The sequence below is a fragment of the Cyanistes caeruleus genome, chromosome 12 (assembly GCF_971803275.1).
Source record: "Cyanistes caeruleus chromosome 12, bCyaCae1.hap1.1, whole genome shotgun sequence".
NCBI lineage: Eukaryota > Metazoa > Chordata > Aves > Passeriformes > Paridae > Cyanistes > Cyanistes caeruleus.
Genome location: NC_141712.1, coordinates 16576123 through 16597311, shown reverse-complemented (window position 1 = coordinate 16597311; position 21189 = coordinate 16576123). Strand labels below are relative to the sequence as shown.

General features: G+C 42.7%; 1 long non-coding RNA gene across 1 annotated transcript; it reads left to right on the top strand.

Annotated features, from left to right (window-relative positions):
- The first annotated feature begins 1519 nt into the window (after positions 1 to 1519).
- On the top strand, positions 1520 to 10162 carry LOC111934467 (uncharacterized). The gene is made up of 5 exons (XR_002867232.2): positions 1520 to 2577; positions 4183 to 4276; positions 7422 to 7649; positions 7989 to 8146; positions 9540 to 10162. It is a non-coding gene; the product is annotated as an uncharacterized LOC111934467 (long non-coding RNA).
- The last annotated feature ends 11027 nt before the right edge of the window (positions 10163 to 21189 follow it).

Sequence of the window (21189 nt, the reverse complement as noted above, 5' to 3'; positions counted from 1 at the left end):
TTTGGGTTTTGGTGCCTGGGACAGGGTTGTGTAAATCTGTTCATTCAGTTAAACCAGAGTAACAGCTGAATTCAGATAGGTCTGCTACAGAGACCTGCAACACATACCCAAGGTAAAGCAATTCCCACATCTCACTGGCAGACACAAACAAATAAATAGTCAGTCTTAAAGCTTTTGTACAGAAGACATTTTATCCATTTAAAATACATTTTAAGAGTGCAAAAGGGTGAGTGAGTATTTCCAAATGCACAGCACAAAACAAGGCCTTACAGATTGCCAGAAAATGGTGGAAATTGAGGAGATAGCAGTATCTCCTATTTGGATAACCAGGCAGAAAACAAGTGTTGTGAGCTTTGGGCCTGTGGAGCACAGGGATGGGATCAGAAGGCAGAGGTAAGGGAAGGGCACTTGGTGGGCTTTATTGTGTTCCAAGACTGCATCCTATTTCCTACACTAAAGGAACACATCGTGTTGGGTTTTCTCCAACAAGCAGGATATTGTTTAAGTCCTTTTTCAACAAAGTATTATCAAGTTTATTTGGGTTTTTTTGTTTTGCTTTTAATTGGGAGCAGCAGCAAAGTTCAGAGTACCATGGGCAGATGTTACAGGGACACGAAAGTACAAGATAAGGTGCTTCCTAACACAGGAAGGCTATTTTAATAGTTGGTTTTTAAGCTGATATTTACAAAGGAAGGAAAGTCAAAGGCAACAATAATTAATGTCATCATTATGGTGCTGATTTGCAGAGAAACACAGTAGGATTAGGAACTCAATCATTTCAGCTTTTTAGAAGACTTCAACACCAGATCAGGCAGCAATTGAAAGACAATAAGCATCAAAATCTAGGTGTTGCTCTCTAAATTTTATGTAAGGAACCTATATTTATATAAGTGTATAGATTGCAGATGGAAAAGAGTGTTAACAAAAGGGAAGGTAAAGTTACAGGTCTCACCATCTTCCCTCATTAATGGTTCTCAGCAAAACCTGCTGAGCTTTGTGACTTTTTATTTATCATTAAAACACAATTTTTGTTATTTGCTGAATGGTTAAAATTTATTTTCCTGGTAATTTGGGGAGGTAGCTGTTTATCATATGGAATGATAAACAAAAGCTGCAAAAGTCTTTTCAAATGGGTTACTTTGCAGCCCTATAGAGCAGAGCTTCATGAGTTTTTTTGCATTGTCAGGAAAATCTAAACTAATTTAATTCATGGCAGGGAGCATATGTTAATGACTTCTCTGGGTGGAGGAAGGTAGTGCACACCTCCCTTCTAACTCAGTGGTCCTGATCTACAAGCAGGCCAATAGATCAAAACCACATGCTATCTCATGGTAAGAATTGGATTCATGTTCTCTTTAGATGCTTTTGTGCATCACAAAAACCATTGGTGAGTTTGCTACCGCTTCAAGCTGTCCAAAGGTTGAATTAGGTCCAGGTGGGATGGATCCCTGAGCAGCCTGGGCTGCTGGGTGGCACCTCTGCCCCTGGATGATCTCCCCTCCACCCCAAACCATTCTGTGATCTCCCTGCCCAGCAGAACCAGGTGCTGCTGGCCAGCAGGAGAGGAAGGGAGGGAGCTCTGCTGTGAGCTGATACAGCATTTCTGCTTTGCCAGCTTCCTCCCTTGCAGGCTTGTTCTGACTTAACAGCTCTGTTGAAAAACTGTATAAAGGAACCAAAAGAAAAGGTATTTCAAGGAATGAAATTAAGAATTGTAAGGATCTTTGAATAACTAGTGTTTTCAAACTGGGTTAAAGCAGACTTAGAGTAATCTGACATGATGTAATCCTAGTGAAGTTGCAGGAAAGCAGAAATTAAGTATTTATTTGGTATTACAGTGTCTAGTATAAGATATTGTTAAGTACTGTCAGTAACTCATTATATATTTATTTAAAAAAATAAGAACTTAAAAGAAAAAAAGAAATTTGAGATTAGAATGTGGTTGCTGTACATGCATTATACATGCTTCTCCTTCTGTTCCACTAATGGATCCTGACTGCCAGAACAGCGAAACGAACCATTGAAATTAGCGGAACTAAGACCCAGATCTATTAGAAATTTTCATTTGCCTCCAGTGTAGAATTTCAGACAGATCCCTGATTTCTGCAAAGCATTTCCAAAGTATCACAGCTATTCTGAAAAATGAGTTTTCTGTCAAGGGAAACAAACGTGGTGGTAGAAGCCATTGAAACTTCTGCTTCCTAATGGCCACACTGAAAAGACATGAAAAGGATGAAGCATCTCTAGTGGCACATCATTAATGCTGGTGGCAAGCTGAGGAACTGCTGGGGAAAGAAACAGCAGCAGCAGAAAGAGCATGAGATGAATGAAGCTGGAGTCATCAGCATGGAAGTGCCACGTTAATTATACCATGTTCTGAAAAGAACTAAAGGCAGAAACAAAGCTGAAACCAAGAGGCACAAGCCACCCATGGAGGCTTCACTACCTGATCTCACCAGGGTTTTATTACAAGTCACTGCTGGAAAACAGAGCTTCTAACCTCTCAGTCCTGGTGATCTCCCACTGCTGGAAGAGTGGCTAATCCCAAAATTTTCACGTCCTGAGCAAAAATCAGAGGTAAAATGCTATTACAGTTGGAAATGTAGTTGTTGGTTATCAAACAAATAAAATATGGAATGGAACTTATGGGCCACAGTAGTTACCCTTGTAAGGGGAAAAATTCTAGCAAAAATCATGGTAAAATATACTGCAGAAGTGTCAAAAATCTGGTCTTCAGTACAAAATGCTCTTCTGAAACCCTCCAGCATAAAGTTATGCTTCATTATTAATGCTGCCCAAGCATGCTCTGCTTTTGCCAAAATAATGGAACTCTGAACCTTTGCTGGGACTTTCCATATGACTGTGGCTTTAAGTTATATCCTTCAATTTTTTACTTTTTCTCTGTTTTGGTAATGGGAATGTTTAGTGCCTGGAAAATTTGAGACACTGAAAGAACCTAAAAAAATGTATATGCAGGAGAGGATTTGGGTTTCTTCTGAATCCTGGTCAGACTCTGGAAAACAGAACCAAACCTCAGAACCAAAAATTCCTTCATGAGTTTTCAACATTTCTGCTAGTGCTGAGTTCCAGGGTCTGGCTTACATTGGGAAACCTTGACTCCTGGCTCCAAAGGGTTCAATTAGTCAAAATGGTTGGCAGATGGAAAAAATAATTAAGTTCCATCCAGTGTTTTGTACAATAAAAATAGACTCAAGACACAATGGCCTTACCTTGAACTTTGCAGGCCAGCGTCACATAAAGATAAAGAGGGAGTCAGCTTTTAGGAGCTGGATTATCTACCAGCACATGAAAAGTGTGAAGCTGGGCTGCAAGGGCCAGAGGTATCAGAATGTGCAGGCTGAGCACGTGATTATTACCTTAATGATTGTTTTTTAGCCCAGATTGAAGATGCAAATTCTGGCAATGAGAAATAACTTGACATGGATATTATGAGATTACCAAAACCTCATGATAGCAGTAATAACAATAATCATCTGTTATTTGAAGAGCTGCTGAAATGCATGGAAATTTTAAAATATTATTCTTAGAAATCTTTCTCCTAAATGCTTTGTCTTTCCTGAAAATGACAGAAAAGTAGATAGGTAACACTTTTCTCAAATTTTCTTGTGCTCAAATACAGCCTTAGATGCCCAACTTCAAGAACTTGAGTACTTGAATATACAATAATGGACAAGAAACATAACCTGTGCCATAACATGACATCAAAATTATTTTTACTTCAACTATCCTGTAAGCTATGTAGGCCAAAGAATTAGATCTCACATTATGCACCCGATCATTCTGAATAATGAATATATTCACAAAAAACATATAGGCATATAGGGTAGATTTTCAAATTGGGAAGTGTGACTTACTCCACAAATGATTTATTATAAAATAGGTTGTAGAGAAATTTTTATGGACGAAGCAATGTTTTGGATAATAAATTACATATTACAGACAATAAAAAGTGGACAGATTCCCTACCACTGTCAACCTGGCAGTAGAGGACACGTGGGCTCTGGAGATTTATCTCTAAGTATAGAATGAAATCTCCAGATTATTAGGGTGGAACAGAGTTCTAGGTTGCAATATTAATAAAGTTTTCCAGAAAGTGTAAGAGTTCCACGTATCTGCACTTGGACATCTACGTTTTTACATCTGCTCTTGGCTGTCACTCAGGGCTGGATGCAACTGGGTGCTCAACATCTAAAAGGGATGGTGAAATAAATTACACAGATCTCCCTGCAAGTCTGATCAAGCTCTGAAAGGTGAGGTAAGTCTGCTTCCTATTGCTCACCTCCTTCCTTTTCTTCCCTAAAATTCTACCAGGGACGATATCCATCTCTTTCCCGCTCCTGCATCCCTGCTCCCAGGCCGCCCTGCCCCACTGGGGCTGCACCCACCATTGCCACCCCACGCTTTTCCATGGCAGTAGGGTTTTGTTCCATGTGTGAGCAGCGCTGGGGATCCAGGGTGAGGACAGGAGTACACAGGGAGGCTCCTGATGGGATATCATGGAGTGTTTTGGCAGCACTGGTGTGGTTGAATTATACGACTGGTGCTGCACTGCCAGCGCTTTAAAGAAGTGATGTCTGTGTGTTTGTGATTGCTCTGATGCTCTGGGCTCCTCTGAGGGTGCAGATGGCCCCTACCCTTATCTTCATGGAGTGTCTCATGTTTATTTGTGGTGGTAGTCCAGAAAAACCACAGAATCTATCCCAAATCATATGGTGTTTAGAGGGATAAAGATGTTCAGCTGAGCCTGGGAATCATTAGGTGGCTGCCTTGAAGCCAAGCTGTTTGGATGGGGCTCAGTTTCACAGCTGGCAGAAGAAGGAGAATCTTTTTCTCCTCCAGTTGCTGAGACTGTCAGCAGCAAACTTGCAGAGCCACCTCCCAGTTCTTGGGGATTCATGGGATGGTGGAGTGGTGGATGTCCTGTTTGGTGAACTCTAAAGCCATTTTGTTGGGGCATGTGTCTGAGGGGGTATCTTTAAATCTGGAGCCCGTTCTTTATTGTTTTGTGGTTGGAGTCCAAGTATTGGATCTGTCTAACAGTCTCCTTGGGATAATAGTGGAGGATCTTGATATTTAAAGTAGGATGTGGCAAAGGTGAAGGGTCTCGAGAGGCAGAATTTTTCCTTTGAGTCATAACAGTAGTTCACACCACCTGAACCTCCAAGTGAGCATTCAAAGCCCTGATTTCTCTTATGTCTCAAGGGCCAAGCTTCCTGGGTTCAGCCTGTCCCAAAGCACATACTTCTGACTTGACACAGCTCTCCTTAGAGGCCAGGAAAAATCAATGTATACTGTTGTGTTAAACCCGGTGAGGATTAACAGAAGGGATGTGCTAATGAATTCCACGTGAATATGCTGCAGCAGACCAGTCCACAAAGCACAGAAATAATTTGGTAGAAAACCTGCCTGATTTCTATTCCAGCTTGGACTGATGGCTGAGCCTTTTCCTACCTGGAACTAGGGCTATTTCCTGGGATGCCACTGGCATCACTGGGGTGGTGTGAGGTGTGGTACCCTGCCCAGCGTGGGCAGAGCTGCTGCTGCACAGATCAGAGCAGGCAGCACATCTTGATGTCTGCTGCGACTCATAAGGTGAAGGCTTTGATGTAGGTCCAGGACCTGGCCCTGTGATGCAAGATGCACTGCAAAACCTGCTTTTCAGGGAGCACATCCGTAGCCATGGGATCTTCAGAAACAAAATCTTGTCCATCAGGAAGCCTGTAACAGTAATCAATCCTCAGGACTCCCTCAAGAAGAGTTCCTTGTCCTAGATTTGACATTAGTATCCTCCAGCTCTGGGGAATATCTGGGGAAGCCCAGGCCTGTCTCATGATGTTACATGAATTACTAAAGCAAAGGCAGGTTTAGTTTTTGCTTCCAGCTCAAAAGCTCTTCAGTTCCAGCATCAGTGCTCCCATTGAAAATGCTGAAATACCTATTTGTGTGATGTTCTGTAATTGAGTTTAGTTGTATTACCTCAGAAATACACTGCACTGAAATCCTCTAAGTTTTCACTAGCAGAGCAGCTATGCCAGCTGGCCAAGAGAAACTGGTGTGATAATTTTTCTACTTTTACACCCACTTCCCTGTGCCTTCTTCACTTTTACTTCTTTTCACTAGCCTGGCTCTAGCTCTTCTCCTTGGCAGTGCTCCTGTGCCCACGTGCCTGCACGCACACACACAGGCTCGGGCAGGTATTCGGAACCTGACTTCACACTTCATCCTTCTCCCTTGTTAATTGTAAGAAAAAAGGGAAGGAAGAATGAAAACAAAAGTGTTACACAGAGAAATGAGGCAAAAATAGAAATCCAAGGGTATGGTGGTTGCAAGGGATGCCCAGAAATTTCCTTCTGGAGTCTCTTTTAATCATCTCTTGTACTTTGCTCCACTGCTCTTCTTTCAGCTGCTCAGGCCAGGTTTCTTGGTAGACTTTTACTGCCAAGTGCTATTATAACCAAACTGCTCTGATCTTTAGCCAAATCTTAGGATAGAAGTGGGTGTGCTGAAGCATTGGTGAGCCAGTGAGGGAACTCTTTACCAGGGCTGGAATGGCAAACATGACTGTACAGATGAGAGCTGCGTGAGCAGGACTGCAGTGCTGCCATGGGGTCTGGTTTCAGCTGCTGCATGCAGGGAAGAGCAGTCCTGGATGTCTAGGGTATACAACCCTTTGAGCTACAACCACACAGATTCTAGCACACAACACAGATAACAAGAACCATTTTAGACTACTGGGTACCTGAGACAACATCTGGGTTTTGCTGACGTGTCCCCAGGCTGTGCTGACAAAGTGCAGATCCCAGCAGGAATAACTGAGGCTGCACTGAATCTTGTGCCCAGGCCATCCTGGAGAGGAACCACCAAGGAGGCAGAAGGGTTCCCATTGGGCTGTCAAGGCTGCCTCCCCTCCTCATGGCTCAGTGTGGGCTCCACAGCTCTGCCTGGCTGGCTCTGGGCAAGGACCAAAGTGTGGCTGGAGCATGAGGAGAGGCAGAGCTGGGAACACAGAGCCTTTACATGTTCATCCTCTGAAGGGCTGAAACACCATTTAAACACACTAATTTCTCTTAAAGACCTTGGTCCATATTAATTATTAAAAAGAATGCCTGAGTGAAATACCAAAAAACCTCCAAAATTCTATGCACAAATGCACTGAGCTTGCAGGTTCCCAGAGCTTACACCGACTTTGTGCCATACATCTGCAATAAAAGATTTTCTATTTGCTTAGCAGATGTGCTGAAGTCAGGTAGAGTTCAAATTTACCATACCCATCAAGATGCAAATCCCAAATTTCGTTTAGCATTGTCCCGTTGGTAAGGATGTTATGCGCAGGTCAGGATTCTATCTCCCCGCAAGCCCTTTAAATGTGTTTATTCATTCTGTTTATTTTCATTTCCCAGTTTCCACATGTTGCTCAGTCAGATTTTCTGTTAGCAAGACTGAGAGACGAATAACATATGTTACCCCACAACTGACCTTGAAGGGGAACTGAAGAAACCATCTTCCCTAGGGCTGGGATGTAATTCAGCCATGAGCCTGCTCCGTAGAGGTCCTTTTCTGGAAAGACACTGCCAACTGCGTCGTAAGCCCTGGAAACGTTCCTGCCTGCATCGACAGCAGAGCATGAAGTATGTACCAGGGGGATGTAGAGGATTTAGCCTTCTGTGCCATCCCTCCCTCGGCTCTCATAAGCAAAGCAAACCAATTCTTTGTGTCTTATGACACAAAGTCTTGTGAATCGGATAATTCAGCCAGCTTGAGTCGTTTCCTCGCCGGCCTGGCTTTTCACCTGAGGGACTAGGTTTGCTGATCCTGCCCAGGTTAAAATGACTGAAAATCAATGTGGTTTGATAGCTGTGGGAAAAAAATAAATAAATGGATGTACAGACTGTTGAGCAACAAAGGCTCTTCAAGTGGATACGAAGTGAGGCACAAAAAGAAACTGTTGTCTCTGATCTTCCTTACAGGTTCTTGATTCATGGCCAGTCACAGCCCTGTCTGATAGGGTTGGCCTGACTCTTCCATGGTGTTTTCCATCTCCTCGCATATTCTGCTCAGGAAGAAGTCACAGGAGGGCTGCTCAACTCCCCTGTCCTTGGCTGGCTGAGCTGGGCACAAACAGGAGGTGGGTATGTCTGTATTGCCTGAGCCTGATGTTGCAGGCTGGTGTGGCAGTGCCCACTGCCCCACTGCTGAGCTCTGTTTGCCTTTGAAACAGCAAAATGTGGAAGCCCTCATAATGGAGCCCAGCTCCTGAGGACATCTGGGTGGGGGTGGCACTGTGGGATGAAGGTGCCTGTGCAGAATGGGGCAGTAATCCCAAGCTGCTGGTTAGACCCACTTGCATTGGTCTCCTGGGTGAGTGCTCCAGAACAAGGTCTGAAAAGTCTGGGTTTAACTCAGTCAGTTATCAGCTCCCACAGGCCACCTGGATGCTCAGAAGCTGCTGAATGTAGACACCTCCATGCCAGAGGCTCCTTCTCTGCCTGTCACCCCCCCACCCCAGACATCAGATTTCCTGGTCCTTCCAACTGGCATTGGCCTCAGGAGTTCATATAACCTCCCCCCTTTTCCCCCCAGTATCACTTCTTTCTCTGGGGAATGTGATCACTCTGTTTCCTACAGCAATTCAGAACTGAATTACATCTTCAAAGCATTTGGACAACATTCTCAGTCACAAGGTGTGATTCCTGGGGCTGTCCTGTGCAGGGCCAGGAGCTGAAGATCTTTGTGGGTACATTCCAACTCAGGATATTCTATGATTTTTTGATTTTCCCCAAAGGTTGAGGAGTTTGGGAAGGGGCAGTCTGTGTGAGCACGTATCAGAGTCTGCCTCATTAGCTTGGTGTCACCCTCTGGTGAAATCTCAGATCAACACGGAACTGCAGCACAGAGAGGAGATAAATGTTACATTCAGCATGACTTGCCAGTTCTGACACACAGGAACACTAAACACATATCCTGACAAAATCCTAAAGTCATGCCAGTTTGAATCCAAAAACCTGCCTCCTCAGTTAGCGCTTAGTAACAATTTCATATCATTTTCCCCATGTAATTAAAATGTCTTTCCTGAGCCAAAAAATGAAATTTTCTTTACAGTAGGCAATTGTTATGTAAAACTACTATTCCCTTTAGTTCCTGTCAGTTTAATGTAAGTTTTCAGTTGTGTTTGGAGACATCCATTTTGGGACTTATGACATTTCCTATTCTGGTACTGTGGTTGTGGGAAAGGAGGAAAGTGAACTGTGTACTTGGATTTCAGCTGGACTCAGTATCAGCTCAAATTCTAGATTCAGAAAATGTTTCCACAGGTCTATGGATACTACCTATGGCTGGCAATGGATATAGGTAAAGTGTCACTAGTGAAGCTTTTAGGAAGGTTTATTAATGCCCATGGCAGCCCAGTAGTACCTCCCATCATGACATCTCTGTTAAGGAGAGGTGAACAGGGTCATGTACACATTTTCTTAACATTTTCATACTGTGGGTTTGATTTTGACTGCTTTTATTTTTTTCAGCTCACCCATGACTGTTGCTCTCCAGCAGTGCTCAGCAGCTCCTGGGAGACGTGGAACTCTCCATGGCCACAGATGATGCCAAGGGTTTAGGATCTTCCCCTTGCTCCTTTCTCCCTTCATGTCTTCTCCAAGGAGCTGCATTTCAGTTTAGTGCCACGTTTGGAAATGTGGGTTCCCATGATCTCTCAGATGTGCCAACGGGCTCACTGGCATCACAGGTCAGGGTTTCTGTCACCACCCGAAAAATGGACTTATTGGCAAAGGAACAAAGCTCAGAAAATAACATTTTAAACCTGTCAAGTCTGATTTACAGAAAGCTTCCATGATCTAGAAAAGAAACAAGCAGTGATTGCATTCTACTCCACCCTAATTTTAATTATAAAAAATGCTAGTATGGTTTTCCAGTTGACTTCCCTGTATAGGAAATAAGTAGAGTTGGAGTAAATCTTCCAAATAAACATGTTTCTCAGACATAAACATGATAAATCTTTTCTTTTGAGAAAGATATAAAGAATGGTTAACTTAAAATATGCATATAATAACATATTACCCACAGCTTCTCATGTTTAAAAGGATTCCATATGCTGGGAAAACCCATAAAATAAAACCCAAGAAATGCTGCATCCTCTTTCTATTAATTTGAAACAGTCACTTAATGGGAAAAAGGAAAAGAGAGAAAAAAATAAAGAAAACTGGTAGAACAGAATTATTTTATTTTTTCTTAGAAAATCCCAAGCAAATCAGTAACTCCAACATTCCAATCTCTTCATCCTGTTTTTAGTGGGGTATTAATATGTAAACTCAATACTTCTGTTGAAAAATAGCTTTGGGTAAGGAAAAAATGGTAGCAAATTCCAGGGTGGCCTTACTAGCATTTTTGATTGAAAAAACTTGGAAAAATGTTGTTGTTTTAGGATGATGAGAAGTGCTGCCATCTCTTGTGGTTTACCCAGGATTGTCCCAAGTTTGACTGTTGTCTCTGGTTAGGTTTGAAACCAAAAAAGGGGCCAGTAACAGTGGCTCCCTGTCTTCCCCATTCTTGCCCCATATTTAATGAGTAATTGATTTTAAAATAGTCCCACTGAAGAAGATTTCTGTTAAAGTACCATGGGTAAAACAGTCTACTTTTCCTATTTATTTTTTGGGTTTTTTTAAGAGGAGTTTTATATCTCCAAAAAGGTGTATTCCATATGACTGTGGGCTGTGGAGCTGGGGTGGTGGGAGCTGGGGAACAGACTGGGGCTAGGAGGACTTAAGCTCTGGGCTGATTACTCTTTTGATTGGGTTTACAAACTGGAGAAAATAATCTGTATTTCACTTCACTTCATTTGTGATTCCCCCTATTTTGTCAGATATTTTAGATGGAGAACACTTGATGGACAGATGCTGGCCACTCCCTGGCAGGGACACCCAGAGCTGCTCCTCCAAGGAACTGAGCAGAGTTCAAGACTTTCAAGACCTTTCAAGACACCAAGATGGGGATGGGGACTGTCCTGTTTAATAATCACAGCCCAGTGGTCAGAGCCCTTCCTTGCAGACCTGTTTTTAACTGTCTGCCTTCAGCTTGGGTTATTTCCACTTCTCATACATCGCTGTCCTGTGAAACTTTTGATCTTGATCAGTTGTGGATGCCCCATCCCTGGAAGTGTTTAAAGCCAGACTGGATGGGGCCCTGAGCAGGAGGCAGCAGGAGGTGTCCCTGCCATGGCAGGAGGTGGAACTGGATGAGCATTAAGGCCCCTTCCAACCCAACCATTCTATGGTTCTATCTATTTGGGATTTTGGCTTTCCAAGGGATCAAGGCTCCCACCCAGCTTCAAACTTAGAACTCCTCATGCCCCAGAGAGGCCACAAGTCTGAGCAGAGCTGGGGACACACCAGGCAGGGAACGTGGAGCTGCACAACCCCATGCCCTGTGCCAAGCACCTGCAATTAGAGAGGGTTTAACCAGTCCAGTGACAGCCAGACAGTGCTTCCCCAGTGTGGGAACCCCCATTCCCTGCCTGTGCCCACTGAGGGGCTCACCTGTGGCTGTGGTGAAGGGGTTAAAGAGGGCTGGGCCAGGCTCCAGCTGTGTGTGGGGACTGGGCTGGCCAGCTGTGAGTTCAGCTATCCCCCAGACAGCTGGAAAAGGGCTGTGTCTCCTGCACTGCGATTAGAATGAGGGGAGGTAGGTTTTTGTCGTAGGGAAGGAGGTGGAAAAAAACTGTGCTTGACTGATTCCTTGCTGTGTCTGGGGAGGGTCTGGGCTGTGCTAAGCTGTCCTGAGAGGTGCTCTCTTGGCAGAGGGGTTAAGATAAGCCTGACCCGCTGACTTCTTCACTTAACATCCAGGCTGGGGAGATGCTTGTTTAGCCCAAAATCTTGGGTGAGGCAGTCAGCTGGAGTTCAAGATCCAGGGACTTAATGTCCCATGACTGAGTGTAGCTTGTTTGACCTGTAGTGCAGATCTTGAGAGGAGAGAGCAGGAGTGTTTTTATGGTATGTGCTGAGCCTGCTCTCCCTGACTCAAACACCTCCTGGAAAATGAATAATTGAACATACATGTGACTATGTATAGACCCTTCTTCAAACAGAACCTGAAATGGGCAAGAATATCTTCCAACTTCATAGACTTTTTCTCCTGCTAACTGCACAGGACTGGCCATAAAATCCATAGGGACATGGCTGTACAGCAGGGAGCAGGCTTTTCAGCCTACACTTTTCAGTCTGAGAAGTGGCCTTCAACTCTGAATTCTTTAAGCTAAGCAGTGTGGTGAATTCCTGCCTTCAAACTGAGCTGGAGTAGAAGGAGAAAACAAATTAATTCGGATTAGATTTTTCAAAAATATTATTTGCCAAGCCACACTGCTCCCTGCTAAAATCAAGTGATGCTACTATTGGCACAGTGCGTTTAAACTCACTACTGGGTTTTGCATGTTTTAGTAAAGGATGAAACTGATTGAATGAGATTGTCTATTAGTTGCAGTAGATCAGCAGTTTCTTCTTTGTAGTGATGCAACTGATTGTTTGCTGAATAATACAGTGAGAATAGACTCAGCATGCAAGCCCTGTAAACTGTCTGAAGAAAAAGCAATGTCCTTTTTTTCCCCCAATTGCTTCCAAGCCAGTAGCTGCTTCTAATATTCCTGTATCCAGTGCAAGCCCAGTGCTGTTCAAAACACACATCTACTATTTGTCAAGAGCTGTAATTGTTAGAAGAAAAGGATGTTGAGGAAAGCAGAGTGGAAACAGTATAGGAGGGCTGGCTGTGGAACTCCTTGGGCTGAATTTTGGGGCAGCTTGGTTCAATTCCTGGCTCTGCTGCATCCTTGTCCTGTGACCTTGGAAATGTCTCTCAGTCTGCTCAGTCTCAGCCCCACACAGGTGCTAAAAGAGGTAAAAAGAGGCATCATTTTATGCAGTACATACTGAATGAATGTCTACACTAAGTATTAAATCCATTCCTGTATTAAGTGGTAAAGTGAGAACCAATTCTGCAGACTTGTGTGATGCCCAGGACAGGGGGTCCTGATTTCACAGTGCAGCAATGGCAGTGCAAACCCCAGAATAATTCTGTCCTTCTAATTCTTGACAATGTTCATTATCTGCAGGCTGAGTTTCAGTAGATGCCTTTTTTTAGCCTGTACATTGGTGGGCGAGGGAATGAAAGGGGAGGATCTCCCACACCAAGCAGTTTTTTGTCAATGTAAATACATGTGGCATAACATTATGGACAAATAAAGGGCTCTTACCACTCATAAGGTGCTATGGTAATCCTTCACAGAGTCCTTTTAATGAATAAACCAGGGATGCTTCATGAGTCGTTTATTAAGGGTTAATGATGTATCTTCTCTCCTTGGCATCATTCCCAGCCTAAATCAAGCCTGCTTCATCTCATATGGATATGAAAGACAAACTGTACAGATTGAAAACATCTGTATACTGAGTGAATGAACCACATGGCAGCAGTGTCATGCAGAGATTTACTTAAAACTGTCCCCTTTTGTTTGACTTTAGAGGAACAGCACAAATAAATACAGTAGGTTCTGTTTAAACAAAGAGGACTCTGATCAATAGAGGTTTGTATAGCTTACGACCTTCAACTATAAACAAAAAATTGGGGTAAACCCCACAAGTCTCAGGTCAATTGCCATCGTATTTACTTTATTACGCCACTAATGTTCTAATCTCTCTTGCATATAAAATGCTTTATACAAGCCATCTTCCTTTGTTTTTCCATTTTCACCAGAGAGAAAAGAGAAGGTTGTGTTTGATTCAGAGCAACCTGTGAGTGTGGGTATGAGTGGGCAGTGGATTTAGAGTATTGTGAACTTACAGCGGACACAAAGAACACAGACAAACCAGTTTGGGCAAATTTCACATTCAAGTAAATTTTGGTTGAGGTTCTTAATAGTTTTTGGTGCTTTTTGAGAGAGTCCAGGCATCCACAAAGAAAAGCAAAATGGTTTGTGGCTCACCATAGCCAGTCCTGGGCACAAGAAACATGACAGAGTCATTGCCATATCGAAAGTAGCTGATCTGTTCTGGCTGTGAGCAGGGGTTATCCCTTGGAAACACTTGAAAACATTTGCAAGTATCTGCTAGGGACTCACCCTCGCTGCAAGCCTTTATTATTATTATTTTTGTTGCTGTCTCCCAGCAAGATTAAGTAATTCCAAATACTGAGGGGATGACACTCCTGCATGAGTTCTGCCCTCATATCTCCAAATAGCTAACTTGAATTATAATTACTTTTTTTTTTCTGGCACATTTTCACATTTTTTAAAGGAGAGAGACTATTATCTTAATCTGTTTCTGTCCATTTTTATCTTCCCTGGATAACTTTTAATCCTTTTGGTCAATTTTAACAGAAGACTAAAATAGGGGGAAAATGTGCCTATACCAGTTTGTGAATATAGACAGCAAGGTAGAGGAGAAATATTCCAGTCATGCCTTTCCCAGTGGTTGAATCTACAGCAGGAGCCTTCATGAGGCATCAGAGGGGCCAGTCAAGACACACAAAGCCAGGAGAACCCAGATTTATTAGCCTTGATTCTCAGTTATTCAGATGTTTTTCTTTGCTGAGGACATTCCTATTCCCATTGGCTCCAATGTTTTCAGCTTCAGTGTTATCTGCTCTAATCTGGGAAATAGTTCACTGCTGCTTCAAGTGCATTTTCTTGCGGAATTCAAATCCTTTGGGGGTAATGTAGGGTTAAGTCCCACTGGGCATATGACTTTCCTCAGAGATTTGAGAGATTTGGAGAGATATTTCTGGATGTTTTCTGGTTTTGAATTTATGTTGGGGATTTTTTAGTTAAAATGCAAACAGCCAGGCACTTCTTGCCTCCTTATGTCCTTGTTCCACGAGCCAGGTGACTTTTGTTCCACGGAGCTGTGTCTCAGCCTCAAACCTCACTGGGAGAACATCTTCCAGACCTCTCAGTTTTGCAACTGAGTGCCCTTGTGCTTCCAGCATTTCCTCACAGCCGCACTTAGGCCCAGGAACGAGAGCAGCAAGTCCCAGTCTCAGCAGTAATGTCTTCCCCATCATTAAATAATTGAGCTAGTCCTGCAATCTGGAGCCCAGCAGCCGGAGACACTACCTCATAGCTGGTGGGTCTCTGGCAGCAGGTTTGACAAAACCCTTCAGGGATGGCTACTGGAGGCTCTTTCCTGGCAGGTCCCAGCTTGGTTTGTTGGGTCAGTGGGGAGACAGACTGGGCTCGCCACGCCAGGCCTGTGCCAAGCCACACTGGCCAAGATTGGCTGAGTTCTGGCTGTACCTTCCAGCACAGCCTTAGAAATACTAAGAAGAAGGGGTTGTGGCCCTTTGTTGAAGAAAGGAAGGAAATTTAGGTATCAGAGTCCTTGGGAGATGCTGTTTTGCTGCCCTCTAGGCAAAGATTAAAGCTTAAAATGTGGAAACTACAGAAAATGCTGTCCTGAGCACACCAAAGCAAAGCAAAGCAAAGGGTTGGAAAGGTTGAAAGGCTTTTAGTGGGACTTCATTAAGGTGTGAGTATAAAATCCATAAAAAGATCTCTGGGCTCAGATAAGGAAGATTCAGAGGTGTACAACAAAGAATTATCAGTAAAGACATCATAATTACAAAGTTCTTTTATATTAAAATGATGTCATGTAATAGGTTGAAGAACAAGAATAAATAAGCTGTGCAGATCTCCTTTATCTAAATAATTGTTTGCTTATGTGTTAGGCTAAAACTTCTCACATAATTCCAGTCCTTTAATGGTAAAAATGTGTTCAATAAAGACAATGAAACTATTTTAAAATTTCAGTAGTGTGCCTCATTTAGAGAATCCCAGAGTGTATCACTGAAATGCAAATTTGAGAGAACCATGGAAATGGAGAACAGGATATAGAACGAGGGCTTAATGGGGAGTGTGTCACCACAGGGCTCTATGGTGAATATATAACCTCGTTTTAAAGTGTAAGAACTATTGTATGGAGATTTAGATATTTTTAAACTAAAATATATAATTGTATGACTTCAAGTGTTGAGTATTCTCCTACAGAACTGTTCCTTGAGGATAAATCTTCATTCCTCTCATGTGAAGAACTATGCTGAGATCTGCCCATGGAAAACTACTTTCTAGGAGCAAGAATCACAAATAACTTTTGCTTTCAGGCTTTTGTCTGAGGTCCACAGCATAATGAGCAAAATGGAATGAAGGGTATTAACCTTTGGAAGATGAAAGGTAATCAGGACTGAACCAGTGCTCCCCGTGGTTAGACCACAAGCTCTTATGAAAGCTTTATGATTGTTCTGTTTGTGTATCTCAACAGTTCCTAGGGAGACATTTCCATATGTCATATGCTATTGGATAAAATATATATATGATAGTTGATATTGAAGTGTTAAAGTCTCATCTGTTAAACCAAAACAGATACAGTGACCTTAGGAACAAGTGGCTTTTGACTGCTACCCACACGATGCTGAAAATATTAAGGAGGTGGAAAATGAGCTCAAGTTTCTAGTTTCTATTATTTGTGAAATAACACATTATTGTGCTGCGAATGTTTGCTTCTCTTTTGTCTTTTTAGGCGAAAGATCAAATTATTTTCTCAGTTTATCAGGACAGAAGGGATGCTTTGGAGGTAATTTGGAGAATACCCCAGGCAATAACCTTGCCAACAGGGCTTCAGTGTTTTTTGTGCTGGTCTAGGGCACGGAGGCAGCTCTGCTGTGAGCTGCAGGAGATCTGTGAGCTGTGTGACCTTCCCCTGTTTGCTCAGTGGGAGCATGTCTCCCTGCTGCTGTTGGATCTTTTTATCTGCTTATGCCACTGCTGACCATGACCCCCTTCTTTCTCATCTGGGCTCGACACTGACCTGCCTGACTCTGGGCTGCATTAGGGCTCGTTTGAGTCACTGTATTTCCCTGGCTGCCAGGGCTGGGATTCCCTTTCATTCAGCTGTGCTTACCTCAGGCCACAGCCGGTGAGCAGCTGTCCCCTCTCTCCTCCTGTTATCTGCACAAGAGCCATCCACGTCACTTGTAGCATTTGCAAGTTTTTCTAAGCTTTCAGTTTGTGCACAGTCTTGGAATGTATTTATCATTCCCTGCATTTTTCTGAAAACAGGACATTAAAAAGTGCTCTTTGTAGGTATCTGCTATATAATGAATAGATTTGTGTGTATCTACGTTTTAATTTGTCCTGTGGCTTGGTCACATTGTTTCAGTGGGTAGCATGGATGTTTGACTGGTCTGGTGAACCAGAAGTGTGCTGTGAGAGCAGGAACAGGTTGGGAATACGTCTGGTTTTCACTGAAGAGAAGATGGATATTTAATGAATGCACATAGGTAAAAGGATTTGCATAGCAAGAATGAGATTAACTTGCACTTTTGGAGTGTCTGGGATGAAGTAGGAGTCTCCTTGGGGGAGAATATGGGATACACCTCTGAGAGACTGAATTGAAATCACATTTATCCAGAGGTTCTTCTCAGCCTAAGCTTTCCCAAGAACTGGAATTTGGAGTTAATTCCCAAGAGAAGTGTTGGATCAGGGTGAGGAAGGAAAGCATTCAGGAAGAGCTGCTGGAAATGCAGAAGAGTAAATAGTCACCCAGTCTTCTCACAACTCCATAGTCTGCAGTCAAAAAAGGTCCCCCTTAGCAAAAAGCCTGTGTTTTAATAGATGTGCTACCAGAAAACAAGCAGTTTGTGAGCCCAAACTCACAACCACAGTTTTTTAATGAGGAGCATCTCTGCACAGATATATAGGAGGCTTCCTGGGGGCACAAGTGTTGGGACTGTACCCTCAGAGACTGAATTCTCTTCATCTGCAGAGGCTGACAGTCCCCAGACACACAGGGGCAGCCCTACAGCTTCTTCAGATATCTTTAGACTTTTCCTCAAGCCCTTGCTGGGGTCTATATCAACATTTGGGATATTTCCATCAGCACCAGATTTAAGGTGTGAGAGTATTTCCTCCCTTATGCTTACACCCGACTCTCATGGGCTGGTCTCATTGCTAATGATCCCAGAATGGCAAGTCTTTGACTGCTGGGAAGGATGAGTTTAAGGAAAGAAAAAAATTAAAAAAGAAACAGAAAATTTGGTATGTCTCAGGAGTGGTGGAGGCCTTGCTGCTGGCAAGTAAAGGCAATGGCACACAGTGTTTGCTTTTTTGGCTCCTCTACTTGGTTTAAAATTTCAGCAAGGGGTTATTGCAATGATGAGACAGTTCAGTCCAAATTGTTTTTACCCTGACAAAGAACTGTTTATCTCTTTGGAAGAGGAGGACTCATCAGTGCTGGAGAGATTTCATATACCTGGTCTCAGGATCTCGTTCCCCTCAGCTGCTGGAACATGAAACCTTCCAGCTGCCTCTCAACACACTTTGCTTAGAGAAGAGAGAAAATATTACGACTGAACGTTTCTAAATCCCTCATTCAGTGTACTGAGGGCCAGAGCCTGAAGTAAGACTCCTGATAAATATGGGGATCCAAATCTGGCCCTCTGAGAGCTATCATCCATTACACATGAGCGAAGGAGATGCCTGATGTTAAGATCTGACTGCTCATTGCAAAGCTTATTTTGTTACATCAGCAGGCCACAAGGTTCAATAAACTATGTGGCCTTTATCCGTTCCATATGTACTGGCTGCCTCCTGTAGTTTCTATGTATGTCCCCTGTATGTGAGCTTTAAGGGAATCTGATGCCTTTAGACAGTAGAAATGCAGATAATTCTCCAGTTTGTAAAACCCCATTTAAATTTGATTCTGCATCAGAAAATAATGCCAGTAATTGCAATTTTTGTTTTTTGAGATACAGGCTTCCAGAGGGGCTTGTGACTCAGAGGATTTTATAGGCACTGAAATTTGATGGATTAATTGTTAATAAAAGTTAGATTGGGTAAGTGAATACAAACATCATACTGAGTTTAGTGTTTACATTGGCTCCCAAACACTTTTAAAGGGCAGTTTTGGACTGAGATGCCTGACAGAATTTTTGAGTTTTGTACCTAGAAAGTTATTTAACTAGAGAACAATCCCTGCTGACAACACCAGAATTTTCTTCTAGTTTTTGTGTTGGGCTTTTTTTTTTTTTTCATCATGTTTTCACTATCTCCTGTCAGGATCTCACTGTACAATAGTGACCTCTGATGTAAAGGAATCAGGAGTGCCACTTGCAAGCCCAACCATACAGCCTTGCTGAGCAATTATCAGCCTATTCAGCAGCAGCTTAAAGGGAAGGGATGTGTGTGCACACCCACACGTACACACACAGGCAACTGGAAAGCTGGTGATAAAATAAAATTGAGGACCACAACACTGAAGGATCTGGAGCTGTTAATTTTTATAGCTGATACAGATACTAATATTTTATGAGGGTTGGAACTATCAGTATAAAAAAAGTAATATCTAGCCTTACCCTTTTTGTTTTAATACAAAGATAAAACTATCACTCGAATAGAGCAGCATTATGGTTAATAGACCTCCTCTTTATGGACAGACCTATCTTCCTGCTTCCTTTTGTCAATATTTATAAAAGCAGGAAGATATTTGTGCCTAATCCTATCCAAAATCCATGGGTTGGTTTCTTTAAAGAAGCATCTCCTCCCCTCACTTATATCTCAAGGCATATTTCAGCTAAATAGCAGAGCTGGACTGATCCTAGCCAGATTTTATGTGTTGTAGTTTGTGAAATGGCTCCCTTTGCATCAGTGCAAATGCTGAAGTGACACTGGGAAATTGGGTAAGAGACTTTCCCCTGCAGAAATTACATGACTGCAAAAACCTGAACTCCTCCAAAGTGCTGTGTCCTTGCTCTAGGGACACACCAGGGTGTCTCCTTTGAGTGCTCTCCATCATCTCATCTGAGGTTCACAGCCACCCCAAAGGCCTGCTGGGTGTCTTTGCAGAGGCTACAAGGAACTCCTTGAGATCAGGGGAATGAGGTGCAACAGGAAGGAAGAGAAATTGGGGAGAACGCTGGTCCCAAGTTGTGTGAGAAATCTATGTCCATGACCCTTTAAAATAAATGATAAATATTATACCTTCGGAGTAATAACACAAATATTTCTTTCCATCTTACTTGACAGAGGATGCTGAAGATATAATACTTTGAAGAAATGTGATATTATATTGGATGCAGCTTTAAGAAATGTGTTGATATACTGTCACATTACATGCAGAGCATAATTTTATGTGTAGAACAAGGGCAATTTCAGAGGCAGGATGCAGAACAGGTATTCAGGTGATCCACACAACCTCAGACTTCCCCTGTGACTTTATTTACCCCTTGTGACTGTTTGATAGACTTTATAAATTTGAAAAAAAAGGAAAATTGTGCTCCACTGGAAAGTTATGCTTCAAGGCACAGCAATTTGAAAAGTTTTCAAGTATTCATGTGGTGGAGGCCATGCAAATGTATGGTTCAGATTCCTGGAAAATGCTACTAGTTCTGAGTTGGTTTCAGGACATTAGTCATTGCCTAAAACTTGCCATAAGCAAGAGGACACAGAGCAATCTGAACTCTAGACTGTCCTCATGAGATCTTGTTCTTTATATTTTCTTATGGGATTTTATCAAAACTGTTAAAAGCTTGAGAAAAAAAAAAAAAAATTAAGAAACAACTAATGGCTTTAAAACTTCCAAATGATTAATCTCTGTTTTCCAGTTTCTGAAAAAAGGAATACCAGAGTTTTCCAGAGTCTTTGCAAGCCCAGCACTAACATTTTGGAAAAACACATATGTTTAGGAAGTACTTGGATGATCTGTAAAGTTGAGTGACTTCTTCAATATATTGAAAGAAAGATGTGTGTGCTTTGTAATCTGAGTCCTGGCTGGGCATCAAGCTTCCCATAAGGCATTCTGTCCTAGCAGCAGCCAAGAGACCTGATACTAATAACGCTCCAAGAATTCAAGGTGTTCGTTAATATTCAGCCCTAATGAATGCAGCATGTGTTTTGGAATCAGCTACATGCTTGAATGAGGACCTCTCATTCAAGAAGGTGAGGTGCATAGTAGAGTGATTAGACTTGGCAAAAAGCAGTTGTTTTGTGGGAATGACACCAGCCAGGTAATTGTCAATGCTCAGCACGCGGTGCCTCCGTCACTCACAGATGCGAGAGGCTGAGCTGCTTGGATGTCCCAAACCACGCTCCACTGGTGATTCCCAAGGGGCTGCCACGACTGAGAA